The following is a 15571-nucleotide window of genomic DNA, read 5'->3' as shown; positions in this document are numbered from 1 at the left end:
CCTTCGTTTCTGGGACACGCGTGTAACCTGCAGCGTTTCACATAATCAAGTCACACACTCAGGCGCACTTTCAAAAAGGAAAATAAGATTTCTTAAGAAATAGTTTGGTGGGATGTTGAAAGTGATTTCAGAAAACACACCCACCAGTCCGTGCATTCTCCCATTATTAGGTTGTAAGGAAACAGATTGTGATAGGCATCTTCTGTCTTTGCAAATATCAGATCAGTGACATTAACCCAACTAGTGCTCAGTGCCCTTTCTACCCCTGACCTTATATCCTGGCGGCTCTACAAGTCCAGACTCAAATTCTGGTAGCAGAATACAATGTAAATGTCTTTAGTTAAAAAAAAAAAACCAAACCCATCACTTTTTGGCTTCTCGTCAACCTCAAAAGTTGTAAAAAGCAAACCCTCTTTAAATCTCTGATAACAAAAGGTGCAGGAGAGCCTGCTGGTGTGAGCAGACTGGCACAGCGTGTGTACTGACAGTGGCCTATGGCAATCAGGTATAACCCCCATCAGACTCTTGAACAAAAGGCTATTCTCATCAAAGTTGCCAGTGGTCCCTGCCTGTACGCCTCTATACGATCTGATCTCTCCTTCAGTCCCAACTCGAAGAACAGAACTCGAAATCTCATCCTGTTTGTCTTCCGGGAACATCTGCAGGGTAGCGAGGCTCAGTCTGATCTGAGAATTTGCATGGTTTATTGGCTTTTACTGTCTTGCATCTCCGGCTACCTTAGCCAGGAATGTCGACTGAAACCCAAAGGGAGAAAAGTCCCCAGACTCTCTGGAAGAGATTAAAAGAAAGTCCTCGGTGCCTTACCTCATAGGCTGAAACTTCTTCCCGGGGACTAAGTCGGAAAGGAAGGACCCGATTTCTTTCAGCGGGAGCACAGCAAGAGGGCAGGCAGTCAGGCAGCCCAATACACACTGCTCTATTCAATAAAACTGCAGACCGCCCTTCCTTAGCCCCTCCCAGAAGCCCGTGCTAAGTGAACACACATCCCCTGTGTTTACAGTCGGCAGTCGGTGGTATGCATTGTCCTGTAGGGTTTTCTAATAGGCAGCCAATGACGACACCTCAGCAGAGGTGGATGTAGCCTGCCTGTGGAGATGCCTGTCATTCCCTAGGCATGCTCAGGAAATCACTCATCAGAAAAACCGAGACCTAAAAGGCTCAGAAACTGCGTGCAGGCTGCCAAAACCAGCCCGTTCCATGCCCTTTTTTGGTTATCCTTCGCAGGGCCTCTGGAAGTGAATCCATTGTCAGGAACAATCATGAGAAATGTTAATCTTGGAGAAAGAGGCTGTCTTGTAGAACACAAATGGAACTTTAAAAAGAAAGCACAGTCTATGGAACTAAAAAGTTAACAGTCCATAAGTTTGTTGGGGGTGGGGTGGGCAGGGAAGCCTTTTTCACTGAGGGAGCCTCACAAGTGTATGTCTTTTAAAAGTAGTTGTAATATGAAGTGAAATAAAATCGGTATGTCATTTTCAGTCTGAAATGACTGGGACCCAGGTATGGTATACACACGAGATTCTAACCCGCGAGAGGCACAGCTCCTTTAAAATGTGTCACCACGTGTTTTAAAAACAACAGACCAAAAAGGCTGACGTCTCTTACAGCAGGTAATGTTAGCCAGAGTAAGTGTAGCAGCAGAAACTGAAGTAAGTAGGGTCCTAGATAGGTCTTGGCTAGCCTTATTGGTGTTCCACGTCACCTCCCTCTCCCCTTCCCCTTGGTTTCCTCAGAAGTGTCATTGGGGAGCTAGTGCAAGAAAATGGGTTCAACAGAGAGGGCATGGAGACACCCAGCACCTACTTGGTGACTGGTGTAGACAAGCGCATATACCCACAGAGATGACACTGGTGTTCTAGTTACTTCTTGAAAGTACTCTGACCAAGCCTTCATTGGTAGGATGTGCTCTATGAATTAGAGAGATGCTGAATTCGAATGAAGTTAACTGGCACACATGTGCATTCAATCTGTGCTCTTGTACTTTTATATATAGAATTCACTCAATCAGGACTGGATTCAATAACACTGAAAAATTATGAGCATTTACTAATTCATCAGGCCTTGGGGCTAGGTGCTAGATATATGTCTTATATATATAGCTATGTGCCTAGAGACTATTTCATCACTGACATAGAAGGGTTAAAATATTTAAGAAGCTTGGTCTTCAAAAATCTGAGGTTTTACTTAGAAGTGACTTCTACTTAGGAAAAAGTCTCTGCCTTTTTGCCTCATTCAGAAGAATTAGAAGTGAAGTGACTGGTCCTAATGGGTGATGTCCTTCTTCAGTCCTCCAGCATGAACAAGTTACCCAGAGGCCCCTCTATCAACATTACACCTATCTTTCCCTTGGGAAGGCTACCCTATCCCCTCTCTCCAACTGCTATGGTGGGGATAGCCTAAAAAAGCTACGGCGGAGGCTGCCAGGCAGAGGGAGAGGTGAACTGCAGGCATCCCAAGTTAGAACTCAGAATGCTCTTTCTCAGGGAAACAGAATAAATAATGGTCGGTGGGAATGGGACCGTCAAGGCCATGTTTCAAGTACACTGTGGCTCAACCAGGCATTTGTGGAGCACCATCATTTATAGCATTGTCCCTATGGGAAGGTTGTTTTCTGATCCCAAATAAATGATTTGGAAATAGATTTTGAGAACACAGTTTTGCTGCTGGGGATGGTCCCCTATGCGGACAGGTTGCTAAGGCAGATTATATACTGCATAGCCTGATAAACTTTGAGCTTGAAGACACCATAAGGCAGACATCAGTGAGCTGTGAAAGCAACTCAATCAGTGACGTCTGGGTGAAAATATGACCTGTGTCCAGAGATGTTTGGGGCCCCATGTCTCTAGCAGTATGATCCCATAATTCAACGAGGCCTGTTTTAACGTGCCGTTTAACGCGGCCACTGCTGATGATATCCTACAGCGACAGTCTCCCTGCTTGTATGAGTAATGCTCTTTGGTTGTACAACATCAGGGTGTAATTTGCAATCTATGAATAAAATAAGTACCAGCTTCCCAGAGGAAAGAAAAGTTGCACTACAAATGGGGAAAATATTATCAGCAGGAAACACAAAAAGGACAAGCATTTTGTATGGTTTTAAGAAGATAAATGGCTAAATATTTTTGGGTTGATGTTTTTAGAAAAGAGAAGTATGTTTCCCTAGATAAATTCTAAATACCTCCTCTACAGGGTATAGTGGATGACCCACCATTTGGCCTATTTTGTGTATTTGAAAATAGACTTACTGTGGAGGAACTCTATAGTTGAAAGAATAATTTAGCAAATTTTAGATAATATACATTATAATATAGAAACATGATTTTTTTTCATTGTCTATATACCTTTTTTTTTAAACTAAGCAAGAATAAAAAAGAAAGCAAAGGAACTAAAAAGAAAGAAGAAGATAAATGTTGCCAATTTCTGCCATGGGAAACTTCACTTTCCTAGTCCTTGCTTTTTTTCCAGAGGTCATCTGTAAACAACACTAAAAATACACAGGATTTATATAGGAAGTTTCTGTGGAAGATAGTTCCCACTTGGATCATCCCAGATAGAGAACAGCTTGTCTGGCATAGGCTAGATCTACCTAATCAACCATAACAAATATAATGAGACATTTGGAAACATCTGGATGACTCATATATTTTCAGTTCCAATGAACTATTTGTAATCATGTAGATCAGTAGTGAGCAATTAGATTTTGCTTGTAAGTCAATTTGGGGAAAGTAAAGGCAGGCCATGTTTTTGTGTTCGACATTGAAATCACTTCATGTAGTTCCATGAAAAATACACGTTCTTCTAGCTTAAAATATCTACTTTGTTGAACAGAACAGATTGTTCAGACATTTTAAAAGGTAGTAGAACACCCCCATGCTCTGTTCCCCCCACACTCACACTTTCTTTTATTCAAATAAAGTGTTTCCAGAAACTCAAGTTTCTAAAACAATAGGGTCAGATGGGTAGCATGTTGATACCAAAATTGGACAACAAACGCAGTACAGAGAAAGAGAGAGATCGACTAAGTGTACTCATGAGCCTAGATGAGAAAACTAGCGTATTGAATCCAACAACATAAAATAAAGATAACATTGAGATAGCCAAAATTTGGAAATCTAATAATCTATAATATATAATATTAGTTATATATTATAGATTATTATATTATAATCTATATATTTTATATAATATTACATTATATAAAATCTACTAATATATAATATTAGTAGTTGAAATGTAAAAAAAATAAAAAAGGAAAGAGAAAGATCATCTTGATAAATAAAAAATAACACTTGGTAAAATTAGTACTCACTTATAAAAAAGAGACACTCTTTAAAAACTAGCAATAGAATTTTTATAAACATGAGAGACACTACAAAAATTATGCTAATGATGAAACATTAAAAATATTCCCATTATAATCAATGAAAAGACAAGCATGACTGTCTGTCTCTTCTACAGTTGAAAAAAAGGGCTAGAGGTTTTAGCCAAGACAAAGAAAAAGAAAAAAAGAAATAATAGCTACTAGAATTAGAAGGGAAAAAAAGTCTTTATTTGCTACGATGTTGATTATGTGTGTAGAAAATTCAAGAGAATCAACAAATATATTAGAAATAATAAAAGAGTTTAGCAAGATTATTGGAATCAAGTTCAGTATGCAAAAGTCCAGAGTTCCTGCAACCAGCCATTTCTAATTTTAAAATATAATAGAGGCCCTGGCCGGTTGGCTCAGTGGTAGAGGGTCAGCCTGGCGTGCAGAAGTCCCAGGTTCGATTCCTGGCCAGGGCACACAGGAGAAGCACCCATCTGCTTCTCCACCCCTCCCCCTCTCCTTCCTCTCTGTCTCTCTCTTCCCCTCCCGCAGCCAAGGCTCAACTGGAGCAAAGATGGCCCGGGCGCTGAAGATGGCTCCATGGCCTCTGCCTCAGGTGCTAGAGTGGCTCTGGTCACAACAGAGATGCCCCGGATGGGCAGAGCATCGCCCCCCGGTGGGCATCCCGGGTGGATCCCAGTCAGGCGCATGTGAGAGTCTGTCTGACTGCCTTCCCGTTTCCAGCTTCAGAAAAAATACAAAAAAAAAATAATAATAATAATAGAAAAATATACTATTTATATTCATCACAAAAGTGTGTGAATTACCAGGGAATAAACATAACAAAATATGTATATGCAAGAAAATTACAAAACTGGATTGAAGAATGTAAAAAGCCTGCACAAATGGTAAAATATATCACTTTTTCAAATTAAAAATGGAACTGCCCTTTGACCCAGCTATTCCACTTTTAGGAATATATCCTATGAATACCAAATCACTGATTCAAAAGAAGAAATGCACCCCCATGTTTATTGCAGCATTGTTTACAATAGCAAAGATCTGGAAACAGCCCAAGTGTCCATCAGTAGATGAGTGGATTAAAAAGCTGTGGTACATACATATAATGGAATACTATGTAGCCATGAGGAAGAAGAGAATCTTACATTTCATGACAACATGGATGGACCTGGAAACTATCATGCTAAATGAAATAAGCCAGGCAGAGAAAGAAAAATATCATATGATCTCACTCATTTGAGGAATCCAATGAACAATGTGAACTGAGCAAGGGAACATAGGCAGAGGCGGGATCAAAGGGACCAGAGGGAAAGTGGTCAGAGGGAAAGTAGAGGAGAAGATGGGATCAGAGAAGGGAAAAAGATTAATGAAATTATATATACATAACACAGCATTATAGAGAACAGGACAGCAAATCCTGGAGGGAAGGGGGGAAGGCATTGGGGGTAGAGGGCATGGGGAGGCCAAGGGGAATAAGGGGGTGGGGGGAGATATATTCAGTGGGACACTTGAATCTATGTAAACACAAATTAAAATCATAAATTAAAAATATATATATAAAATATATAACTATATATATCACTTTTCTGAATGGCAAACCTCAAAATTATAAAGATGTAAATTCTCCTCAAATTCACCTATGCATTTATTATTACAGCTAAAAATATCTAAATGATATATTTTATAGAACTTGACAAAATAATCTTAAAATTCATATGGAAAAATAAAGATCTACAAATAAGTACTGAGGTATTTATAGAGCAATTCTAATTAAGGTAAGTGCTATTGGCCCAGGAATGCACAAATAAGACAAAGTAGAAAGACTAAAAACTATCCCAGGCACATGTGGAAATTCCTAAAATAATAGCAGAGGCATTGCAGATCAGGGAGAAAGCACTGACTATTCTATTCTATTAACGGTAAGTTTATGATTGTGTAGAAACAATAAAATTAGTTTCAAAATTCCCACCCAGCACAAAAAGAAACGAGGTTATATGAAAAAGAAAACTTGGAAATGATTAGGAAATATTGTAGATGAATATTTTCATGATAGATACAACATGGACAGATTCTTCAATCATAAAAAAAAAAATAGAACATATAAATGAAGAGGCTGAAAAAAATTTTTTGAGGATATGATTCAACTTGGCAGATCAAACGCACAACATTTGTTTATTTCTGCTGCTTGCCCAAACCTCACACAAACAAGATAGTCAAGAAATAAAAAGCATAAATAAATCCTGCAAGGCAAAGAGTGCTGGAAAGACATCAACACAGTTCATATGTCAGCCAATTTTTGGACTATGGAAAATGGACGGGTGGTTGGTAATTGCCTTAACAGAGCTGAGAAACCAAACTCTGGCCCTGTGGAGAATGAGGCCAGGGATGAAGAAAAAACTCAATTAAGACTCAGAACCGCCTGACCTGTGGTGGCGCAGTGGATAAAGCGTCGACCTGGAAATGCTGAGGTCGCCGGTTCGAAACCCTGGGCTTGCCTGGTCACGGCACATATGGGAGTTGATGCTTCTAGCTCCTCCCCGCTTCTCTCTCTCTGTCTCTCTCTCCTCTCCCTCTCTCTCCTTTCTATAAATGAATAAATAAAATAATAAAATAAGTTAAAAAATATTAGGGCATTTAAAAAAAAAAAAAAGACTGATTTTTAAAAGACTCAGAACCAGGAAAAACTCAAGAGTTAGAAGCCCAGGGAATCTCTGGAGGTGACAGATGAAGGAGAAAACAGGGTTGATTGAAACTATGAGTAAGGAACAGTAGAAAACCCAGATATCTCCCCCGTACACACAAACAGAAGAACAAATAAAAACCCTACGCGCACAACCAGGGGAACACCCCTCTCCCAATCAGCAAAATAGACAGAAATTGGACGTCTGTTCTCCAAAGAGACATTCTGACCTCAGATGCCAGGCAAAGGAGTGGACAGGTCAGAGGCTGTGTACTCAAACCAAACTTTTAAATGAAAGTGTGTTCAATGAACACAAAAATACCCCCACTTGCCTCACACAGTGCAGCTCCCAGCACACTAACAGTCACATTTGTATGCCACAGAGAGAGAACTGGAAGATTCCACTCCAGGGAAACTGGCATGCCTGTGAAAAATAATATCCGAAGGTACATTTGAGGGACCCCTAAAACATATGGCCCATTGCCCAAGGCCTTTAGTGAACTCGCGCTAAGGAACTTCCAATCAGCTGTTCAGTACCCAAATATGAACATCAAGTTAAGAAAGAGAACTCAGAATTATAAAAAAGGAAACTCAGAGGAAAGAGAGGCAGAGTGAGAAACAAAAACCCTTCAAGAAAACTATAATTACCACATAACTTCAAGAAAACTATAATTACTATCCTCAGAGAGATAAGAGAAGATATTATAGCCATGAAATAACAAGAAAGATGCTTTGAAAAGGCACTTTCAGCCCTGGCCAGATCGCTCAGATCAGGGGTCCCCAAACTACGGCCCACGGACCACATGCAGCCCCCTGAGGCCATTTATCCGGCCCCCACCGCACTTTCTGAATGGGCACCTCTTTCATTGGTGGTCAGTGAGAGGAGCACAGGATGCGGATGCTGTGCTCCTAGAGTACTGTATGTGGCGGCGCCGCAAAGCGCAGCGTCACTCACGTACAGCACTACTTCCGGTGATGCCAGACGCTCGCATCATGGCCCAGAAGCACGTCATATCACTTGTTAGGGCTAGCAGTGACAAATATGGAACCGGACATTGATCATCTCATTAGCCAAAAGCAGGCCCATAGTTCCCATTGAAATACTGGTCAGTTTGTTAATTTAAATTTACTTGTTCTTTATTTTAAATATTATATTTGTTCCTGTTTTGTTTTTTTACTTTAAAATAAGGTATGTGCAGTGTGCATAGGGATTTGTTCATACTTTTTTTATAGTCCGGCCCTCCAACGGTCTGAGGGGCAGTGAACTGGCCCCCTGTGTAAAAAGTTTGGGGACCCCTGGCTCAGATGTTTAAAGCTTTGCTCCAAAGCACAGAGATTACCAGTTCAGTCCCCAGTCAGGGCACTTACAGGAACAGACCAATGTTCCTGTCTTTTTCTCTCTCTCTTTAAAAAAAAAAAAAAAAATCAAAAACATTTTTAAAAAGGCTCTTTCAGAGAAGAGATGAGAATTCTTGTAAATGAAAAATATTATGACAGAAATTTATAATAATTTAGTTCAAAAATTAGAAGATAAAGTTTAGAAAAGAATTCTCAAAAAGTAGAAGAGGACAAGATGAAAAAGATGAGAAAAAAGAAAAGGACATTCAAGAATCAATTAAAAATTCAATGTCTGAGTGTTCCAGAAAAAGAGAACAGAGAAGATTGTGAGAAGGAAATTATCAAAGAAATAATACATTAGAATTTCCCCACACTGAAGGACACAAGTTTCCGGATTCAAAAGGCCCACTGGGTATCCAGGACAAGGAATGGAAACATATTTCATTCCGCAGTTAGCAAGGTCTTGAGGTTATATGCCCTGTACAAAGGGGAAAAAAAACAGTTGGGGTTGAAACTAGAAACCAAGAAAAGACAAGGGTCATAAAATACAAGACGCAAACTCATCACAAAGGTGGTTTGGTCCCATGATGATGTTGAAAGAAAATTCCATGACAGCAGCCATTCAAGAAAGCAACTGGAGTAGAGGGCTCCAGGAAGAACACTTTAACGAAAAGTCAAAATAGATTACCTGGCATGTTCTTGGGGGAAAGCATTTGTAGTAAGTCCACAGAAAATCAGTAAATGTGAGATTGAGGTCATTATAATATCAGGGAAAACACCGTGTTTGTACATGAAAGTAAAAGTGATCATTGCACTCTCTCTATAGTTCAACTGTGGGGAAATTTTACCCTGTCATAATGAAGTACACACTGCATAACAATGATGCAGTTAGATTTGAAGGATAACGGGCAAAAGCATTTTAGCAGGATGATGGTGGATAAGAGTGAAAGCTTTGCTTTGTTTAGCAGGAAATCAATAGTTAATGTATACCACTGAAATTCTAATAAATAGTAGAATTAACCTATTATGTAGGAATATTAAAATAAATACCACTCTCCAAAATAGTTTGTTCATTCACTAAACAAATATTTATGAAGTGCCTACCACGTGCTGGGGCCTGTTCTTAGCATTGTGAACAAAACACATTTTGATGGAGGGAGGTAAATAAATGTGTTAACTAATATATACATAAATATATACCAAGCAGTGGAAAGTGCCATAAGGAAAAATAAGAACGGGTAAAAGAACAGAGAAAATCAGGGAAGTCCTGTTGGAAAGTTTTCAACAGAGATATGGATAGAGGGAAGGAGGGAAGGAAGGACATTCTCGAAAGCAAGAATTGCAGGTATGTATTAAAGGGACAGCAAAGTCCAGAGTAACTGGAGAGGAATGGCTGCCAATGGCCAGATTCAATCTTCCAGAGCCTTACAGCCACCATAAGGGCTTTGTTCTAAGTAAGATGAAAGTCATTGGAAGAGGTTGAGCAGAGAAAAACCATCACCCTGGCTGCCCAGTATGGACTAGGCAGCGAGACCGCAAGCATTCGAAGCAGGAGGAAGCTATTATTACATCCTCACAGGCAAGAGGTGCTGGCTTGGACCAAGGTAGCTGTGGTCAGGGGACTGAAGAAGTAATGGATTTTGGATACATTACGACTCACTGAAGGTTTGGATGAGGGATGTGGGGAAAAGAAAAATCAAGGATGCCTCCTTTTATGGTCCAAATAACTGCATGAATGGTAGTGTTATTTAATGAAATGACCACTGAGGGAGATGCCAATTTGCAGGGAGGGGTGAGAATCACTTAGACACATTTTAGCCATATTAAGATGACTAAAAGCATACAAATCTGGTATGTAGGGGAGAGGATGAGGCTTGAGATACACATTTAAGAGTCACCCAGTTATAGTATTTTAAACCGGGACTAAGTTACCTGAGCAGGTGCAAACAGTGAAGAGAGGAGGTGGGACATGTCACCCCAAACTTTAGGGCCTGGAAAAGGAGACAGGGAAGGAGTTGAGGGCCATGACGTGTGAGAAGGATCACATAGACAGGGATGGAGTAGATGATGACTGTTTTTTGTTAAAAGCTACAGGGTATTTTTTGACTTTAGTAATAATGTAGTTTGAGATGGATTGGATTATTGTAGCCAATTCTTCATTTCCTCTTGTAATGGGATTAAACACTGACATTCTTCGACATGTGTCTTTGTGGTGCTCTTAGCAGGTGAGCTGGACCTGTGATTTGCTTTGACCAATGGGATGTGGCCAGAGTGATGGTGTCCCCGTGAAGAGTAGGGGCTTGAAGAGGTATCTCACATTTTGCTTTTACCCCTGAGTGTTTTCCTTTCACCATGATAACAACACGCAAGAAGACATATAAAAGGCAGCTGACTAGAGGATTGTAATAAAAACACCATTGGCAAAAATTCCAATGGGGATCCACAGGGAAGAGGCTACACAAACTATGATATAGGATAGAACACTATACAGTAACCACAATGAATGAACAAGATGCTCTTGGCTGTCAAAAACCACACTGTTGTGTGGAAAAAAGCCCAGCAAGGTTCAGTGGGAGTGATTCCATTCATATGAATTATTATATTTACAGACCCATGTATTGGTGGACTAGAACTATACCCGATTCCATTTTGATAGGGCACAGAAGGAAGAAGGAGAGGCAGGTTTGTTGACGCAGCAGGGGGAAGGAGAAAGGCGCTGGTTGTCTGGGGGGAGGATGAGGAGCTGATGAAAGGATGAAGCAGCCTCTGAGATGAATGTTCCCTTTGCCCACTTCCCCTGCCAGGACTGGCCAGTCTCCTGTCTCCCTGTAGGAAATTTCTGTCTCCTTATTTCCAAGCTATGGAGAATAACTGGTTGTCTCTATGGTTTCCACTCTCCCCATATTTATTGCTATTGGAGTTGCTCTACCCTCAGCGAAAGCAAAAAGGTTGCATCCATGAGATGCAGGGAGGGGTGAGAATCACTTAGACACATTTTAGCCATATTAAGATGACTAAAAGCATACAAATCTGGTATGTAGGGGAAAGGATGAGGCTTGAGATACACATTTAAGAGTCACCCAGTTATAATATTTTCGGGACTAAGTTACCTGAGCAGGTGCAAACAGTGATTCCAATGGGGGTCTGAATCACCCAGAGCCTTACCTAGAGTTTTCTTAGATAGTTTTGTTCATCCATTCATTCATTCATTCATTCATTCAACCAACCTGAGCATCTATTATCTGCAAGGATTAGTATTAGGCTCTGTGCCTTTTATAATCTTGTCAAAACACTGCGACTGCCTTTAAGGCAATGCCCTCCTAGTGGAGAAGCTGAGACACCTGAACAAGATGGACATAGGCTTCCAGATGGCAGGTGCTAAGGGAGACCCCCCCTCTGCTCTGTTTACCCAGCTGTATGTGTTTCCTCTTCCTGGCCCATGCTTAACGAAGGCTGTCTGAAATCCAACCGGGACCATGTGGGGAGACCCAGTGGTCCCTCCTAATCAGAAAAGACAGTGTGTCCGTAAAGTCATGGTGCACTTTTGACCAGTCACAGGAAAGCAACAAAAGATGATAGAAATGTGAAATCTGCACCAAATAAAAGGAAAACCCTCCCAGTTTTTGTACAATGATGTGGCAGCATGTGCGCGTGCGCAGATGATGATGTAACACTGTGTATACAGCGGAGCAGCCCACGGCCATACCAGTCGAGATGTGGACGGTACAGAGGAAAGTTCAGTGTGTTCTGTGGCTCACTAAATTTGAATCCGGGATCAAAGTGCAATGTGAATATCGGCACGTTTATAAAGAAATGCCACCACATAGGAATAGCATTACTCGGTGGGATAAGCAGTTGAAGGAAAGCGGAAGTTTGGTGGAGAAACCCCTTTTTGGTAGGCCATCAGTCAGTGATGAGTCTGTGGAGGCTATATGAGATAGCTACCTAGGGAGCTCTAAAATATCTGTGTGTGAGCCCACATCAAACTGCACTGAATAGGTATGAAACTGGGAGAGTTTTCCTTTTATTTGGTGCAGATTTCACATTTCTATCTTCTTTTATTGCTTTCCTGTGACCGGTCAAAAGTGCACCATGACTTTACGGACACACTACGTCTTCCACTCATTTCAGGGGAAAAAAAGCGCCAATCTCATAATTGGCTTTGCATTGCAGGCATATTTATGAGGGGTGCAAATAAGAAAACATTTAAAATATTTTATCTATTTTGGGTGAGGTTAAAAGAATGTCATCTGAGAGGCAGTGATTTCTCTTAGGGGGCAGACTATTTTTAAAATCCAATTTAAAAAAAAAGAAAAAAAAGAAAGAAAGCGTATTTGCAAAGAGGTAGCCGAGTCTGGTGATATGTGGGGAAGACGGCTGCTTGGAACAAGCCATGTCATTGTGTGTGACATCAGTTCAGCCAAGCCCTGGTCAGGCTCTGTGGCAGGTCTGATCACTGTGTGTTACAGAGGTGTGAGTGAGAGAGACCCAGATAGCTTCACGTGGGCCCTGCAGGTCCATTCACCCCCAAGCTCCCTCACGCTGCCCTCTTCTTCCACTGGTCACTGTTCTGTGTTGTAACCACGTCCCAGCCTTGGGAGGAACATTCCTTTGACAGGCTCTTGTTTCTTTTAGCTCCACTCTTCCCTTTCCTTACCGGGTCAGATTTCGCCAAGTGACTCGGCTATGCTGGGCCCCTCCCTCCTTCTTCTTCCATGACCTCACTTCTTCCTAGACCCTGGACATTTTGACTTCAGACCCCCTCCCTCTTCAGAGCGGTTCTGTCTGAGGTCCCTGGGCCGTGGACCATTCCACAGTCCTCCGCGAGCACTGTGACTTTAGCTTCTCTCTTTGTCTTTAGCTTCTATCACTGATGTCTGGCCTGCTGTCTGACCTCTCTGGCCTCTGAGTTTTCCACTTGTTTTTTCTTTTCTCTCAATGTGGCCACGCCCCAGGCCCAGGCCTGATCTCTCTCTCTCTCCGAGAATAACATGATGACTTCACAGGGCAGATACAAGAATTAAATGAGATAGGCCCTGGCAAGGTGGCTCAGTGGATAGAGCGTCAACCTAGCCCACCAGAGACTGTGGTTTGACCCTGATCAGGGCACATAGGAGAAGCAATCAATGAATACACAACTAAATGGAACAACTAAGTGGAACATTGACTTGATGCTTTTCTCTCGGTCTTTCTCTTTCTCTTTCCCTTTCTCTATTTCTTGCTCTATAATCAATGGGAAAAAAAGAATTAAATGAGATAAAATAGATATGAAGTTGTTTTATGAATGAAATGCTCATTTATTTATTCATGAGACAAACATTTATGACGTGTCTCTTCATTACCCAAACTTTTCCCAGCCTTGGGAATACAGTGCCAACTGTGTAAGGCGCAGTCACCTCCTTCCCATAAAGGGGGCTTGCCTTTTGCGGACAGACACATGTCGTCACGTACATGCAGTAAAGTCAGGCAAGTGTTGCCGTAAAAATTCTAAGGAGTGCGGGTTACTCTGGGTAACTGAGGAGGGAGAGGTCGTTTTTATCATAGTAGGGTGTAAAGCCAGCAGCCAGGGCCACCATCATGGCCATTCACATGTAGGTTCGCATTGGATTTGGACAGTTGGTAAATAAACAATGGAGCCAAAAACTAGTGGGCCACGATCTTTAATTCTAGCTTACACCCGGCGAGCAAGTAAAAAATACACACTGGGCTCCAAAACCCACTCACATTCATTGCTCACAAAGCTACGGACTTATCCGAGTTTCCTAGAATCAAAGGTTTCTAGCTCACCAAACTTATTCACCTCTGTTCCCCATCTCCTTCCTTCTCCCTGCACAAACTCTGCACAAATTGGCTTCTCACTCAACACTTCGCCATCTTGGCTGCTTCTCCTGGTCTCCTCCATGTGGCCTTTCTCTGCTCTCTCATGCTAATCTCAGGAACCAAGAGAGCAAGCTCCCGTTCTGCCCCTATTTTATAGTGTAGAAATCCAAACCTTTAATCCAATATACAAAATAGGGAAGTCTCTAATACAGGGGTCCCCAAACTTTTTACACAGGGGGCCAGTTCACTGTCCCTCAGACCGTTGGAGGGCCAGACTATAAAAAAAACTATGAACAAATCCCTATGCACACTGCACATATCTTATTTTAAAATAAAAAAAGGGGGGGGGGAACAAATACAATATTTAAAATAAAAAACAAGTAAATTTAAATCAACAAACTGGCCAGTATTTCACTGGGAACTATGGGCCTGCTTTTGACTAATGAGATGGTCAATGTGCTCCTCTCACTGACCACCAATGAAAGAGGTGCCCCTTCCAAAAGTGCGACGGGGGCCGGATAAATGGCCTCAGGGGGCCTAATGTGGCCCACGGGCCATAGTTTGGGGACCCCTGCTCTAATACAAAGTCACTTATCTGAGGCATGATGGGATTGTACCACCCCACATCAAAAAGGGTGGGAAAGGCTTAATCCCAAAACCAAGCCCCAGGCTCCAAGGATCTTGCCTGCCCACAGCCCGCCCCCAACACACATTAATATCACCTGGGCAGTGGCCTCCACGTGGGCAGTGCCATCTTTAACAAAGTGAGCATAATACATTTTATCTGCCCAACATGGGGATTATAAAAAAATTTCACTTACTATCATGTTTTCAATAATGCCCTCTTCTGATATGACAAATGAATGTGCAGATTTAGTCCTGAATGTTTGTTTACTTTCCTCTTGAATTCCCTTGCTCAGAAAACGTTAATATCTTTCTACCAACGGGATAAGGTCCAAAGCTGGCTTAGCCTTTTAAAGTGATCTATAATCAGCACGTTTCTTGCCTCTTTTATGATTCCCAACACGGATCCTCCTCCCTTTCCTCTCTGATCGTGGATTGCACCTCCTGCCTCAGTGACTTCAGTCACGTGGCTTTCCCCACTTCTCACTTACCTGCAGTCCTTCCAGCTCCAGAGAGCCACCTGAAAACCATCCCTTAAATCTCAGGCCTCAGTCAATAATCCTTCTCAAACGATCTGCTGAAACTTAGTAAGTCATTCGATCTCCCTGAGTTTTAATCCCCTCATTTATAAAATAGCTGCCTTGAAGAGTTGATATAAAGTTCAAATAGATTAATAAATGTAAACATGCTTTATAAACTGTTAAGAGCTACTTAGTCATGAGTGATTACCACATGCAACTGAGATTAAAAAACAAAAC

General features: G+C 41.5%; 1 protein-coding gene across 4 annotated transcripts in view; it reads right to left on the bottom strand.

Moving 5' to 3' along the window:
* CALD1 (caldesmon 1) overlaps positions 1-15571 on the bottom strand; it is a 223395-nt gene that overhangs the window by 188740 nt on the left and 19084 nt on the right. The window contains exon 1 of one of the 4 annotated variants that reach the window (XM_066262330.1): positions 826-1095. The exons of 1 other annotated variant lie outside the window; for it this stretch is intronic. The gene's annotated coding sequence lies outside the window, so the exon portion shown is untranslated. Of the gene's footprint in view, positions 1-825; positions 1096-15571 lie in introns of those variants that run through there. 2 more of the 4 variants (XM_066262336.1, XM_066262338.1) reach the window with 2 other exon arrangements.

This window comes from Saccopteryx bilineata, chromosome 2 (assembly GCF_036850765.1).
Source record: "Saccopteryx bilineata isolate mSacBil1 chromosome 2, mSacBil1_pri_phased_curated, whole genome shotgun sequence".
Classification (NCBI taxonomy): Eukaryota; Metazoa; Chordata; class Mammalia; order Chiroptera; family Emballonuridae; genus Saccopteryx; species Saccopteryx bilineata.
This window is presented reverse-complemented; position numbering and strand designations above follow the sequence as displayed.